The sequence below is a fragment of the Camelus bactrianus genome, chromosome 10, assembly GCF_048773025.1.
Source record: "Camelus bactrianus isolate YW-2024 breed Bactrian camel chromosome 10, ASM4877302v1, whole genome shotgun sequence".
NCBI lineage: Eukaryota > Metazoa > Chordata > Mammalia > Artiodactyla > Camelidae > Camelus > Camelus bactrianus.
Genome location: NC_133548.1, coordinates 1,767,040 through 1,781,603, shown reverse-complemented (window position 1 = coordinate 1,781,603; position 14,564 = coordinate 1,767,040).

The following is a 14,564-nucleotide window of genomic DNA, read 5'->3' as shown; positions in this document are numbered from 1 at the left end:
CGCGCGCACCTCTCGGCTACTTATAGGGCGCCGAGGCCACGCCCCCAATGCCCCGCCCAGAGGCCCCGCCCCTGGCCCTGCTGCCCTGGCTCCGACTGGCTGCAGCCCTAGCCCCCAGCCCCGCCTGGGGAGAGAAGTCGCGCCACCCTCCCCGACTCGCGCACGCACCTCGGGGTGTCAGACCCGGTGCAGTCAGGACCCCGGGGCCTGGGCACACAGTGCCAGGCGCAGCACGCGTCCCTGGGCTGCTGGCGCGCTCAGAGCCCCCGAGGGGCCGCGCCTGAGGACAGACCTGCAGCCAGGGAAGAACTCGTTCAGGCCCCTTGGACTATCTCGGAAGGCCCCCTGAAGGAGGTGATACACCGCTGTGCCCTACAGCAGCGTGCTTTGTTCACATGGCTCCCGGGGACAGGAACCTGGGGGGGTAGGTCATGAGGCCCTGGGCTGAAGATTCTAGGCAGCCAAGCCTTGTCCCATGGACAGGGTGGTGGCGGGGTGGTGGTGGGGGGGGGGGTAGCTGACGGCTGTTAGAGAAGCCTGTGTTTGGAAAGGTCACAGAATAGGTGTCCCCTAGACCAGAGTTAAATGTCTAAAAGGCCCAAGTCGGCTATAGAACTTCCAGATGTTATGTATTTCATGCACACCCTGGCTGTGCCAGGCCCCCAGGGAGGCCAACCCCACACTCCTGCCATCAGTTGAGGGCCCTGCTGCCCTCACTGCCTGGGCTAAGGAGGAGGTGGACAGGTGACTCATTTGCTCCCCAGGTGATGGCAAAGTGACATGCAGCTGGAGAAATAGGAATGCACTGCATTTGCAGTAGCCCTAGGACAAGTGACTACTGAAACATGGCTGGTGGCACCACCAGGAACTGAAGTGTTCGTTTTGTTCTCTGTGCGTGGTTTAAATTTCAGCAGTCGTGATGGCCAGTGGCTACCGTGTTGGAGAGAGCAGCCCTGTCCTACAAATTTAGTAGTTTTCTTGGTAGTTAATTTTATTTTGTTTGTTTATTATTTAAATTAAAGTTCCATTGGTTTACAATGTGGTGTGAGTTTCTGGTGTACAGCATAGTGATTCAGTTATACACATATATTCTTTTTCATTATAGGTAATTACAAGCTATTGAATATAGTTCCCTGTGCTGTATAGTAGGACCTTGTTTATCTATTCTGTATATAGTATATATAGTAGTTTGTGTTTCTAATCCCAAAATCCTTATTTATCCCTTCCTACACCCTTTTCCCTTTGGTAACCATAAGTTTGTTTTCTAAGCCTGTGTGTCTCTTTCTGTTTTGTAAATAAGTTCATTTATATCATTTTTAAAAATTCCGTGTAAAAGTGATATCATATGATACTTGTTTTTCTCTGCCTGACTTACCTGACTTAGTATGATAATCTCTAGGCCCATCCATGTTGCTACAAATGGCATTATTTCATTCTTTTTTATGGCTGAGTAGTATTCCATTTATACCATATCTTCTTTATCCATTCATCTATTGATGGACATTTATTGCCTCCACGTCTTGGCTATTGTAAATAGTTCTGCCATGAACATAGGGATGAATGTGCCTTTTAGAATTGGAGTTTTATCTGGATATATGCCCAAGAGTGGGATTGCTGGATCATATGGCAAGTCTATTTTCAGTTTTTTAAGGAATCTGCATACTCTTTTCAATAGTGGCTGCACCAAACTACATTCCCACCAACAGTGTGGGAGGGTTCCCTTTTCTCCACACCCTTTCCAGCCTTTATCATTTGTGGGCTTTTTAATGATGGCCGTTCTGACTGGTGTGGGGTGATACCTCATTTTAGTTTTGATTTTTAACATGTGGCTGTCCAGTTTTCCCAGCACCACTTGTTGAAGAGATTGTCTTTCCTCCATTGTATATTCTTGCCTCGTTTGTTGAAGATTAATTAAGTGTGTGGGTTTATTTCAGGGCTCTCTATTCTGTTCCATTGATCCATATGTCTGTTTTTGTGCCAATACAACACTGTTTTGATTACTCTAGCTCTGTAGTATTGTCTGAAGTCTGGGAGGGTCATTCCTCCTGCTTCGCTCTTTTTCTTCAGTATTGCTTTGGTGAATTGGAGTCTTTTGTGATTCCATATAAATTTTAGGATTATTTGTTCTAGTTCTGTGAAAAATGGCATTGGTAATTTGAAAGGGATCACATTAAATCTATAGATTGCTTTGGGTAGTATGGCCATTTTAACAATATTAATTCTTCCAACCTTACAGCATGGGATATCTTTCCATTTCTTTAAATCATCTTTAATTTCCTTTATCAATGTTTTATAGTTCTCAGAGTATAAGTCTTTCACCTTCTTGGTCAGATTTATTCCTAAGTATTCTTTTGATGAGATTTTAAAAGGGATTTTTTTAAACTCTCCTTTTCTGATATTTCATTGTTAATGTAAAGAAATGCAACAGATTTCTGTAAGATAGTCTTGTAACTTGCTACCTGGCTGAATTCGCTTCTCAGCTCCAGTAGCGTTTGTGTGGAGCATTTAGGGTTTTCTTTATACGGTATCATGAGTATCATGTCATCTGCTTATACTGACAGTTTTACCTCTTCCCTTCCAGTTTGAATCTGTTTTATTTCTTTTTCTTGTCTGATTGCTGTGCCTTTGTGGTTAATTTTAAAATGTGTTTTGGCTTCACATGGTGTAAGGGGCACAAACACATGTTTATCCTTAGTGTTGGGTTGGTGCGTGTCGAAGCGCTGTTATAACAAAAGTAACTGAAGTCCTGATTGTTTAGAACTTAGATGACTGATTTCTTGAATATGTGCGAGCACATCTGACTGTCCTTTATGACTGGATCACCGCATGCTGTTGATTCTTATTTTGTGGTTGGCTTTATTCCTTTGATAACTGTGTAAGTTTAAAACGCTAAAGCACTAATCTGTTCTTGGAAACAGCGATCAGTCAGTATATGTAAACTTAAAAAATACGTGCGGTACGCTGTATATGTGTATTTACATGCAATGCAAGGTGTATGTGCAGGCAAACTGCGATGACTCCACCTAATAAAACTGAAAAAGAAAAAAATTACTGAAGTCTTCACTTGCGGGGAGAGAGGGGGGTCTGCCTGGATTCTTTCTGTTGAAAAGGAGTCAGGACAGGCCTTCAGTTTCAAGAAACGCTTGTCTGGGTGCCCTGGCCGCCCTGGCCGCCCTGCCCTCCTGTCAGCTCCCTGCTCCCCACAGTGATAGGGGCGTTTCCTGCCAAAGGTGTGGGCTGACTCCTCGGACCCTGGACCCTCTGGGGAGGGGGTGGCAGGGGACAGAGAGCCCACCCTCGGGGAGCCGCAGAACCATGCACCTGCATCCTGCATCCCAAAGCGGGTCGCGCCCTGGCAGCTTGTTCTGTCATCTCTTCAGTCCTGCATCAGATATTTAGTGGGTACCAGCTGCATGGCAGGCACCATTCCAGGCTCTGGCGGTGAGGAGCTGGACAACCAGGACCCTTCTCTCGGGCACCTTAGGCCCTGGTGAGGGTGACAGATGTCACCCACGACGATCACGCCAGTACTGGGAAGGGAAGGGATTCTGGGGATGGCTGATGGAGAGTCACGAGGTGGTGGGGGCACTCCTCCAGCACAGGGGGCTGGGAGGAGCCAACAGTGGAGCCAGCCCTGCGGGGTGTTGGGGGTGCATCCTGGTCCGAGGAGGGAGGTTGGAAGGAGGGAAAGAAGCTGGTGCGGCAGGAGCAGAGGGCTGGGGGACGAAGGCTCTATTCTGAGATCTGCAGTCAGGGCTGTTGGCGAGGTCAGTGGGCAGCCGGCTGGCACTTGGGCTTGAAGGCCAGAGCCAGGCTGAACTGGATTGCCACTGTGGTAGGAGTAAGTGAAGGGTTTCCGCTCCCACGATGAGTGGTGCACGTGGTCATGCAGGCTGGGAATGGCCTGCCATCTGCAAACCGGAGCCCCAGGCAAGCCAGTTTGGTGGTGTCCCTCAGGCTGAGCTTGGAAGCCTGAGACCCTGGGGAGCGGATGGTGTAACCCTGGACTGAGTTAAGGAGAGCATGAGGTGGGACATTCCGCTCAAGGGTGGGACAGGAAAGGGCATGTCCTCCCTCCTTCCGCCTTGCGTTCCCCTCGGGCCCTCCGTGGGCTGGACGGTGCCCACCCACTCGGGGGAGGGCCATCTGCTCTCCTGAGTCCACCCCTTCAAGTGCTAATCTCACGTGGAAACAGCCTCCCAGTCTCCCCCAGAAATCCTGTCCCTTCTGGGCGCCCCGGCCAGTCATGGGGACCCAACAGTAAACATCACAGGCAGGCGGGGGTGACGTGACGTGTGTGCCAGTGTGATGGGGTGAGCACATCCTGGGGAAGGTTCCCGCCACTGGCTGGACGGAGGCACTTCCATCCCAGCTCCAGGACACGTGGAAAAGGTCCCAGAAGGGCTCTTAGAGAATGAGGGAGAAGGCGGGGGGCTTGCCATGCCTGGCACAGGAGACCCCTCCCTGCCTGGCCGGCTCCTGAGAGGCTGACTGTCTGAGGACCGAGGAGCTGCTGGTGTGATGAGGATAAAGCCAGCAGGAGGGCGGGACCGTCAGGGCTGTGAGTCCTCCCCTCTGGGTGACTCGGGGCTGCTTCCCCTGCTCCTCGTCTGCAGTGGAACGCAACTAGGCCTGGCCCTCGGGAGGCAGGAGTCAGTGCCTCCTTTAAGCCTGTCTGAATGAGTAGCTTCTCCACCAGGGGCTGGTGACTCACCGTTCCCCTGGGGCACACATTCTGTAAGGGGGCTGGGGGAGGAATCACTGAGACCTGCCCCTTGGCCTTCATTTCCTGTGGAAATAAACAAAGACCACCTAAATGAAACAGACTGCTTTTGCAAAGCTTGCTGTAGGCAAGGGATTCAGCCACCCTCCCTGCATTTGGCAGAGACTCTAAGGCAGTCCTCCAGGGGGACGCCTTTACATTTAAAAAAAAAAAAAAAAAAAGGAAGAGTAACATCTGAAAAAGTACTGCACCATATTAGTAGGATAAAGGCCAGAAATGAGAAGGTCATCTCAATAGACTCAGGAGGAACGTCTGACAAAACCCAGGACTCTCATGCTGGAAACTCCCAGCACGCTCAGGAGAGAAGGGCATGTCCTCCGTCTGATAGGAGCGTCCCCAAAAGCCACAGCTGACACCGCACCTGGTGGTGAAGCCTGAGCACGTCCCCCCAAGGCCAGGAACAAGACAGGGACCCCCGCTCCTGCCACTGCGGTTCAGCCTTGTCCCAGAAGTTCTGGCCAGGGCACTTAGGTACAGAGAAGGAATAAAAGGGCATCCCCATGTTGGGAAGGAAAGCATAAACTGTCTCTGTTTGCAGATGACTTGATGTTGTGTACAGAAAATCCTAAGAAACCCACAAAGAAGTCCCAAATGAAACTAATAAATGTGTTCAATAATTAGCAGAATACAAGATCAATACGCAAAAATCAGCTGTATTTCCACACACTAGCAATGAGCAATCCAAAAATGGACTTCAGAAGACAGTCCCATGTGGAACAGCAGCAAATGGAACAAAACACCCAGGAGTAAGCGTAGCAGAAGCAGTGCGAGGCTTGCGCGCTGAAAACCGCAAGCCGTCGTCCAAGCGAGTTAAGGGAGGTCTAACTAAATGGAAAGCTGTCTGGTGTCCACAGACCAGAAGACGTAATATTGTTGTGATGCCAACACTCCCCAAGCTGATCTACAGCTTCAATGAAATCCCCATCAAAACCCCAGCTGGCTTTTCACAAGCTGATCCTAAAATTCATCCAGGGGATGTCAGGGCCTCAGAATGGCCCAAACTATATTGCAACAGAAGAACAAGGTTGCTGGAGTCACACTTCCCGATTCAAACTTGCTGCAACGCTGCAGTGAGAGGGCGGCGGAGTGGTCCTGGCCTAAGGCCAGACGTACAGGTCAGAGGAATAGAATCAGGACTCCAGAAATAAGCCCTCACAGTCACGGTCAGCTGGTTTCCACAAGGCTGCCAAGACCATCCAACAAGGAAAAGAACAGTCTTTTCAGCGACTGGTGCTGGGACAACTGGACATGCACCGCGAAGAGAGTGCAGCTGGGCGCCCGCCTTGCTGCACACAAACGTTAGCTCGAAACGGACCATAGACCTCAGCGTAAGAGAGGAAGCTCTAAAACTCTGAGGTAACAGAAGAGCGGCGTGGAGGGTGGAGCTCAGTGGTAGAGTGCGTGCTTAGCCCGCGCAGGTCCTGGGCTCCATCCCCAGCACCTCCATTAAAAAAAAAAAGGGGTTATAAAAGAGGCAAAACACGGGAGTGAATCTTCGTGACCTTCTGTTAGACCGTGGTTTCTTATATACAACCCCAAAAGCACAAGCGAAATGAGAGGGGAAAAAAGGAACATTGGACTTGGCTAAAATTGTAAGCTTTTGTGTGTCAGAGGGTATATTGGTTTGATATGAGTTCAAACCCACTTGTTTATGACAAGTGAAGTTGTCTTAACCCAGAATCCTCAAATAAGGCAAAGACCAAAAAAAAAGTTGTTTTCAGAAGCCACGTTGTTCGGATATGAGTGAAGGCCGCTCTGCCATAATGTCATCATGTCGTTAGAGCTGGCTGCTCAGGGCCCTGCTGAGGGCTTATCAATAAGCCCCTATAAATGAGCAGTTTGGGTTTAACAGACACACACGACCGTGTGTAAAGCAGATAAACAGCAAGGCCCCACTGCGCAGCCCAGGGAACGAGATTCCAGAGCTTGCAATAACCTCTAATGGAAAAGAATATATGTATGTATATGCATATGTGAAACTGAGCCACCAGGCTGCACACCAGAAACTCACACAAGCTTGTCCATCAACGACACTCCAATTGAAAAAAAAAAAACAAGAGTGAATGAAGCACCTGTGATGCGGACAGCTTTGGACGTGAGCGTCAGAAGTCTGTGAGGACCAGGTGAGCCTTTGCTGATGCAGCACTCCAAAGACCTTGGGGCGTCAAACCCGCCCTGGTAAGGTCACCCCACTATGGGCCTTGGGGACACAGTGCAGCATCTCTCCAAGGAGCTCAGCCTGCTGGCCAACGCCAGCTCCGTCGTTGCCTAGCAACGTGCTCCTGCAACAAGGGACTTTTATTTTTGTGCTGGCAGCTGGACATCCGCCGTCTCTCCGGAGAAACCAAAACTTTGTATAAAAGGCACATGTCAGCTGAATTTGGACTTTATTCCTTCCCCCTCCCCTTGCCTGGAACAATAGTGTCACTAATCGATCACTGGTTTGGAGCACGTTCTTTCTTTCCCAACTTAGTAAGAATCACATCCTGCGTGCTGGTGACCTTAATAATTCCCGCAGCGAAGCTGTGTTAAAGAAACTATTGGCAAAGACCATCTCCGTCTCGGAGCCTGATCTGCTGCCCCCAAAACAAAAGATACCCAGAAAGTGGAGAGAGAGCCCGCGAAATGGGAGACGATATCTGCAAGTGCCGTATCTGGTGAGGGATCAGTGTGTAGAGCTCGCGAAGGAATCCTTAACCACAACAGAAAAGGCCGACAGCCCGACCTGAAAATGGTCAGAGGGTCTGAAGAACTATTTTCCAAGGGAGACGGAGCGGGGCCAAGAAGTACAGGGAGAGAGGCTCAGCCTCTCTGATCGTCAGGGAAGCTGCAAATCGAAACCACCGGGAGTAATTGCTTCAGCTCCGTGGGGACAGGCTCTCACAAAAAAGACAGAAAATAGCACGTGTTGGCGAGGGGAGAAGCCGGGGCCCTCTGGCACTGCTGGCGGGCGTGCGAAGCGGGCGGCCATTTCAGAAAACAGCCTGGAGTTTCCTCAAAATGCTACACAGTTACCACGTGTCTGGGCGATTCTTGGAGAAACGAAACCGAACGTCCGTTCAAAATCGTGTCCAGGCGGTTCACAGCAGCTAAGGGGTGGCGCAGCCCCCGTGGCCACCACTGGGGTGTGGACACAACGTGGAAGCCTGTTCAGCTGTTCAAGGGAAGGAGGCGCCCTCACCGGCTGCAACATGGGTGCCCCTGCAAGCAGGATGCCGACTGAAAGCAGCCAGTCCCCAGAGGCCACAAGTCCTAGGAGTCTGTTTGTGTGAAATGTCCAGACGGGCAAATCCACGGAGAGAGAGCCGACGGTGGCCGCTGGGGTCTGGGGCGGGAGTAGGGAGTGACTGCCGATGGGTGTACGTGGGGTCTCTTCTCGGGGTGCTGACACTTTAAATGAGACAGTGGTGATGGTGGAAGAACTCTGAGAGCATATGACAGCCACTGAGCTGTGCTCTTTAAAGGAGTGAAATTTATGTGAATGACATCTCAGTGAAGCTGGAAAGACAAGGGAGACTTCCTCGCGTTGTGATCGGAGGCGGCCAAGCAGACAGGCGGCCCATGGGGTGGGCTTGGGGGCCCTATTTACCTTTCTCTGGGGGGCCCTGAGTTGGGGGCAAGCATAGGGAAGCCAGCGCCCTGGTCACAGCCCGACCTACCAGGCCGACTGCTGCAGAGTTTGTGCTGGCCTTTCCGGGCCTCTCCCAGGGGTCAGGATGTGCCGCCATGCATGGTCTGTCCTTGTCCTGCGCACCGTCAGCCTCTCACTTTGGGGCATAAAGCCGGACGATGAACTCGCCTACGTTGGGTGCTGAGAGGCGGGAGTGAGCCAGCCCCCCGGGCGCGTTTGGGGTGGGGGCAGCGTTATCTCCAGCTGCCTTCCCCGGTGCTCCTGCGCCATCGAGGCCTCCCCCAGGGCCCAGCCTGGGAGCTCCCGCTTCGTAACTGAGGGAATTGGGGGTAGTGACGGGAGCTCGGGAGGGGCCAAGGGGAGATGGGGACGGGTGTACCAGGCAGGGACTGTCCCCTGGGGGACCTCCTGGCCCAGGAAGGTCAGAGACCCCAGGCCGGAGAGGCCACAGGGGACGGAGCTGGGGGCAGGAGGGCTGGGGTCTGGGGTTTTTCTGAGGGCGGTGGGAGGCCAGGGACCCTGGGGGCAGACATGTTTGCGAAAATGGGGTGGCTGGGAGGTCAGTAACTGCAGGAGTCCAGGCCAGAGCTGACTGTGCAGGATGAGGGGCAGAGATGGACAAGGGGTTGCAGACAGTGGGGGGCCCTCCCTGCTTCTTGGGGGCCCAGGAGGAAGGCGACAGACCAGCCACCAGCGGGTGAGGGGACGGTTTGAGGTCCGTGCAGTGGCGGACTGGGGCCCGATCAGGGACACCGTGAGATGTCTTTTAGGAGAGTCCCAAGGTGTGGAATCTGTTCCTGGAGTGACTGCCCTGGAGCGGAGGGCAGTTGTGGTGATGGTGTGAGGTCCGGCCAGGAGCCCTGGGGCTCCAGGGGCCTCCCCTTCAGTCTTGCTCTGGGTGCGAGGAGGGGTCCTCAGTGTCCACACCAAGGTTGGGTCGGGAGCGGGGGGGTGTGGTTTCCATTCTTGAGGTTGAGGAAAACGCCTAGCAACCAGCGCAGTGCCTGGCACCACGTCAGTTACCAGAGGCCGCAGCTCTGGCTTCCTGATCGGCACTGAATAGTCAAGTAACCGGGAGAGGAAACTGAAACCCGGACCAGCAGAGGGAGGTGGGAGGCGGCCGCCGAAAGTGCAGGGAGAGGCCCTGGGGTCTCGAGGGCCCTGCTGGGAGCCCTGACCTCCGGCAGCCGGCAGCGGGCCTTCAGGGAGGCCTCGGAGGGGGACCCACCCTCCCCGGCGGTTTGGATGCTTTGGTGTCAAAACTGATGGTGGGTTCAAGGTGGAGGAGTTGTCCAGGGCCCCGGTGGGCCGCGAGGAGGCCGGGGCCCTGGCTGGATGGGGGGCAGGCCAGGTGACTGGCGGGAAGGGGCATGAGGGCGGCACCCAGCATGGCTTCTGCGTGGAGGTGGAGGGGCGGTTTCCTGGGGGAGGCACAGGTGAAGGGGAGGGGGGAGAGGGAGTCCCGGCTGGGGGGGCTTTGGGGGCAGTTGGCCTCCCCTCCCCTCTGTCGCTCTCCCCGAGGAATGTGGGGGCTCTGGGAAGGTGCTGCCCCCATCACTCAGGCCTCCCCCTCCCCCCACAACCCCCCCAGGAGAGGCGGGCAGGGGTGGGTGGGGGGAGGCAGGGCATGGGGGCCCCAGCACCAGTTCCATCAGCACCTCCTTGCCCGTTTCCCACTGCTGCCCAGTCTGAGCGCCTGTGCCTGGGCTGGTCCCCACAGTCTGGGTGCAGCCAGGTGACCTTCGACCTCAAACAGGTCCAGCTGGCCGGGCCTGCCTGCCGGTCCCATGGGGAGGGGCAGCAGGTCTCACAGCCCCTCTCCTTTGGGACTTCCTGGGGGCAGGTCCCCACCACCCACTTGGGTGTAAGTCCCCCTCAGAGCCGAGGCCCCCGGCCAGCGGCGCCCCCACTCCCACCGGCCGGGGCTCTGGGGAGGCTGAGCCCTCGGCCCACTGGCCTTGCTGAAACTGGCCCCGGGCAGTGGGTCTCTGAGCTTCTGGACCCTCCACCCTGCTCTCTCTCCCTTGCTTGCCCTGTGGGCCCCTGGCATCTCTTCTAGGCCCCGTCCTCCCGCTGCCCCTCCCGCCTCCCCGTCTCCCACCCCACACCAGCCCCGCTCACAGCACAGCTCATACCCCGGCCACAGTGATTCCAAGGACTCCGGAATCTCAGGGCTGCTGGGACGGGGACCCTTCCCGGGCCAGCCTTCCCATGAGAACGGGGCCTTGGACCCGGGCAGGCAGAGCAGGGAGCCCAGCTGTCCCAGAGCTCAAGTGGGATGGGTGGTGGGGAAGGGGCCTGGACCCTGTGCCAGGAGCAGGAGCCGGGGGAGGGGGAAACACAGGGTGCACCCACGCCTTGCCTCCACACAGTGCCAGGCTGGGGGGCAGGATCTGTGCCTCCTGCAGGTCCACCCCGCGTCCCGCCTGGCCTGCACCTCCCCAGACACAGGAAAGCGCTGAACTAGCCCGAGGTAGCTGGTTCCTTCATTGACAGGAATCTTTTGCTTTTCCGACTGCCTGGTCTTTGTTCCCAACACTCCTGTACATCCTGGCTCCTCCCTGACCTCAGAGCAATCTGAGAGGCCGCTTTCCCGGCTTGAAGTCCTCAGAAAGTCCACTGCATCAAGCACCGTTCTCAGCTCTTAGGTTGTGCATTAGTTTTTTTCAGTCGACAGGAAGTAGGGCCTTTGCAAGGGTAGTGGCATTATAGACCTCAGCAGGCGACCCCCTTGCTTTCAGAATGAATCCTAAATCCAATGACAGGTGTTCCAATAAGACAAAGGCAGGGGAGGTGAGACCCAGACGCAGGGAGACACCACGTGAAGGTGAATGCAGGGGCCAGGGTGACCCCTCTCCAAGCCAGGGAGCCCCACAGACCGCCAGCGGGCCCCCAGGAGCGGGGAGGGAGGCCTGGGCCAGATTCCCCCTCACAGCACTCCGGAGGAACCTGGCCGTGGGCTTCCAGCCTCCAGGCTGTGAGAGACTAAACGTCTGCTGTTCGGTTCATCCAGCTGTGGGATTTTGTTGCCCAGCCCCAGATGACCAAGACACTTAGTTTCGGTTCTTTTTTGTCTCCAGGCATCCAAGGTCCAAACTAGGGATGATTTAGCACTGCTGTCAGGGGGGCTTGCCGGGAGGTTGTGTCCAGCGCGTCAACCTGACTGGACCTCAGCGTGGGGAGGGGCCAGACATTGGGCCAAACATCTTTCTGGGTGTGTCCATGAGTGTGTTTCTGGAGAAGCGTGGCTTTTGAGTGTGTAGACTGAAGCCCATCCTCCCCAGCATGGGTGGGTCTTATCCAATCAGTTGAAGGCTTCAATAGCACAAAAGGCCGAGGGAGAAGGAACTCCTCCAACCCAACTGAGGAACTGGGACACAGTCTTTTCCTGCCTTCAGACTCGTACTGAAATTTGGGCTCATCTTCAGTCTCAAGTCTGCTGGCTTTTGGACTAGAACGCACACCATCTGCTCCCCTGGGCCTCCAGCTCACCAACTACGGGTCCTGGGACTTCTCAGCCATTGTCACTGTGTGAGCCAATTCCTTGTAAGACATCCCCTTTGCACACACACCTTCTCTTGGTTCTGTCCTCCGGAGAAACTGGTTAATACGCCGTGTCTTTGGAATTGTTCCAGCAGTCGGACGTCAGCTGGGGAGCTGGTTCCACGGAACCTCACCTTCATCCTTGGAACCAGGTGTGCTGCATTTGGTCCTGGTCACCTTCTCCAGCCCAGTCCCCGTGTCCAGCCCAGGTGGGACAACACACTCAACGCCACTGACCTCCCGTTCCCAGGGACCTCTGCCGGTCCCAGGAGCAAGCCCGTTGTGACAGAAACCACCAGTGCCCACCCCTCACCGTCCTGTGTGCCTGAGGACTTGAAATCCTCTCTGGTCTGAGAGTGAAGTGCTTGTCCTCATGGGTCACCCCGGTGCATCTGGAGAGGCCCCGGGACACTGTTGGCCGTGAAGTTAAGGGGCACAGCGGGGTTGGAGAGCCCTGGGGGTTCGTTGAGAGTTTGCCACTCCTGCCACTGGCCAGGACTGCCCCGCGCTGCGCCCTGACCACATAGGGCGCCCCTTCCCTCCGGGAGCGAGTGTTCAGAGGGGGAGGGAGAGGCCCACGGGCCAGGGTGTCCCCCTCCTGATTGCTGTGCCGTAGGGACGGCCTGGGGCAGGAGTGAGTCAGGCCTGGGGCAGGAGTGATTCAGGCCTGCCAGGCACTCAGACCAGCTTGCTCCTTGACCGCAGGGACCCCTGCCCTCCCCAGGGCACAGGGGCCAGAAGTTGGGTGGGATGGGAGGGCACTGCCAGGCCTCCACCAGCTGGGTCGTGCATTTGTGACATTGTGACATGCTTTCATGTATACAGAAGGGTGTGTCAGTGGGTGAGTGATAAGACAGACAGCAGTGCACCCCCAGGCTAAGCACTAGGACACTGCCGGCACAGGGCTTGTCGTCTGCCAGGGCATCCCTGGGGGGTCGTTGCCCAGGGCTGAACACCTGGGCGTGACCAGCACACACCCACACGGGAAGGATGAGGCTTCTGGGGTTCGGAAGCCAGGCTGAGCCTCCGAGTGAGATCTGGCTGCAGCTCCTGGAGAATCTGCAAGAACCCCTTCTGGGAAGATGGAGGGAAGAGTCAAGGGTAGTCCTGGAGGCCTGTGACCATTAGAAGGGCAGCAGAGGGACCCGATAAGGGACAGCTGGCGGGAATGCAGCCGGGGCCACCGGGCCTATCTCAGGAGCCTGCTGTGGGGCGAGCGTGTCCCCAGCTGACCAGGGGGAAGGGCGCTCACTGTCACACGGTCAAGGCAGGCCAAGGACCAAGCAGAGCCGGGCCAGCCTTGCTGGGGCATCCTGAGGACAGCGAACGTGGGGCCTGGTGTGGCTGTCCCTCCAGTCTAGGCCACGAGGCAGTCCCCACGAAGGTCAAGGACTTGGCAGCATTCATCTTAACCACAGTCAGTCGGAAATCAGGAACCAGACAGTTCAACACATTTACCCCCAAACAACTAAAGGGCCAAGGAGGAAATTGTGATAAGAAGTTAAAAATACCTAGCAAGGGCAGACAATAATGAGAGGGGCGCCGCGGGGGCGGGGCGGGCGCAGCAGGGTTGGCGGCCGGAGCGTCCCCGAAACGGTGAGCGAGACCACCGCCGTCCAGCACCCTGGGCCACGGGAAATGCCAGGAAGGCGGCAAGAGGCCTAGCGACGGGGTCTGCAGGAGACACGCCATGTGAGAGAGCACCTGACGAGACTGGCAGCTTTCTTGCTTGTTTTTAATAAAACGAAGCATGCCACCAGCGCACAGCCCAGCACTTAACTCCTGGGCGTTTATCCAAGAGAAGGCAAGGTTTACGTCCACTCGAACCCCTGTGCACACATGTCCACGGCAGCTTTATTCACAGTAGCCCCTCGGGAGGGCTTCCTAACACCCACAGCCGCCTCTCTGATCCCCTGGACGCCAGCCGGGGATCCAAGTCTGTTCTGACACCATTGACCTGGGGCTGGTGTCAGACCCTAGTGAAGGGCTCAGCCCCACAGGACAGCCCCAACGCCAACTGCAAGTCCGAGGCCCCCGTCCGTCTTACTGACCGTCTGTGCATCGGGGGCTCCCCGGACCCCTCCCCAGGTTTGAGAATTTCCTAGAACGGCTCACAGAATTCAGGGAAACCCAAATGCATGTTTATTGTACCAGGCACAACTCAGGAGCAGCTAGATGGAAGAGATGCAGAGGGTGGGTTGGGGGGTACGTGGAACTTCTACATCCTCCTGGGTGCACCACCCTCCCCGCACCTCCATGTGTCCCCCAGCCAAGCCCTGTCGGTCTGGGGCTTTTACAGACTTCTGTTCATAGGTATGGGTGATTAAATCGCCTGCCGCCAGTGACCGGCTCGCTCTCCAGCCCGCCTACCCTCCCGGAGGCCGAGGCGCAGGGCTGAAAGTTCTGACCCTCTAATCACCCTGGGCTTTTTGGAGACCTGCCCCCGCCTTGCAGTGGCCTAGGGCCCCCCCCCACCGGCCAGCCCCTTAGGTTACAAGGGCACACGTTACTTCAGAGATGCCAAGGGTTTTGGGGACCGTGTGCCAGGAACCGGAGCAGAGACCCGATATTTATTTTCTATCACAGGCCACCCTCTGGTCTCTGACT